Below are 1,697 nucleotides of genomic sequence, written 5' to 3'. Positions count from 1 at the left end.
CGTAGTTTATTGAGTAAAACAGGAAAAAAAACAAAATCATTTCCCTCTAATGCTACGTAAAACTGTTCGTCAGCATCACTCAGTTGTTTAGGAAAGCATTCCCCTCAGAGGATATTGTGGGCAAAGAAAATTGAAATTTTGTCTTTGATAAATTCAGACTTTCCATGATTTTGTACACTTCAATCAGAAACAGTATCTGACTTTAATTTGCCACGTATTACCATAGTTTCCTCAGTCTATTCTGAAAGTTTAAAGTGCAAAAACCCAACTTACCTGTTAGAATTTTACTTGCTGTTTAAAAATAAAGTAAAAAATAAGTTGTAATGTCTTTAAAATGCTTATCTTTTTTTTTAACAGAGAACATTAAACACTACTTTTTCCTCATTGTCTATCTGTATGTTTTGTTCCTTACCATGACTTCTTCCTGCTTCATAGTCTTGCAAGGCATCTACTTCTTGGGGGAATTTATTTGAACTACTCTTAAGGCTATCTAGAAGCTATTCCATAGCTTTCTAGCTTACTGAAGATACTATACTTCCAGACATCATTAGATCCCATGGATGCAATGGCTGCTATTTCTATCTAAGGATATGAAAGATCACATGTCTTTGCTATGGTACTTGGAAAGAGAATGTGTCAAAAATGCACTGAGCTTTCTGCTATGCACACACCCATCTTACTCTATCATCATGTTTCTTCCTTTTTTTTCCTTGTGTGTACGCATGTGTGTATGTGAGTCAAATATGATTTTTAGGCTAGCAATATGAGATAAAAGTTTCCAAGCCATATTGAAGTGATTAGACCACATTGTTATGCTCTGTCATATTTTCTGTTTCAAATGTTAAAGGGTGATAATAATAGGAACCTCCTTGAGAATCAGGGAAAACCTTACTGGGTCACCAAAATGGAATAATTTGAGGTCACCAGAAACACTGTGCTTAACAATGTCTCCCATAAAGATGACTAAAATTCTTCTTTGAGTTATTATTTTGTGTTAAGCATTGCCGTCTCCATACACTTGTCTTTGAAACAATAATTTTAACACATTAAATCCTTAACACCATATTGCAAATGTGTTGTTTGGGTAAGCGTGGGTATGAGTGGTAGGGAAATAAATTGCCTAAAAATAGAGAAAGTTCCTCAGAAAGAAGCGGTAAATATTTCAAAAACAAGCTTTCAGGATTTCATGACCTTGACCTTGACTGGTCTCATTAGAAGGGTTCACTAACAGCCATTCAACAAACTTTTGTCTGAGAACATCATTAAATGAGGAAAGAGCAAAGCTTTGAAACCAAACGTGGGTGAGATGGTTGAAGTAGGTCATATTAATTCCTCCTCAAAATATTAGCTTTACTATTGATATGGTTATGATTTGAGGGTGTAAGATTTCAAGTAGCTCTCTGGGGCCTTCTTTTGCTTTTGGATCTTTTCTTTTCTAGATTATTATGGGCCTATTTATATGGAAGAAAAAGAAAATGATCATGATATTATTATAAGCCATGAGGCCTCAATAAAAATTTGGCATAGAGGAGAAATGTAAACAAAGCCAGGGCTGCTGCGTATGGTTGTGCAATGAAAAAGTGTGACTATCCAAGATGTGCATAAGAGCTCAAATTTAAGCCAAATAGTGCTCTTAAGCACAGGAATGCTTCACTTGCAGAAAGATGTGTCACTTGCTAATTCACAAAAGGCAAGGT

Source organism: Equus asinus, chromosome X, assembly GCF_041296235.1.
Source record: "Equus asinus isolate D_3611 breed Donkey chromosome X, EquAss-T2T_v2, whole genome shotgun sequence".
Taxonomy (NCBI): Eukaryota; Metazoa; Chordata; class Mammalia; order Perissodactyla; family Equidae; genus Equus; species Equus asinus.
The sequence above is the reverse complement of the archived record's forward strand: the minus strand, read 5'-3'. Positions refer to the sequence as shown.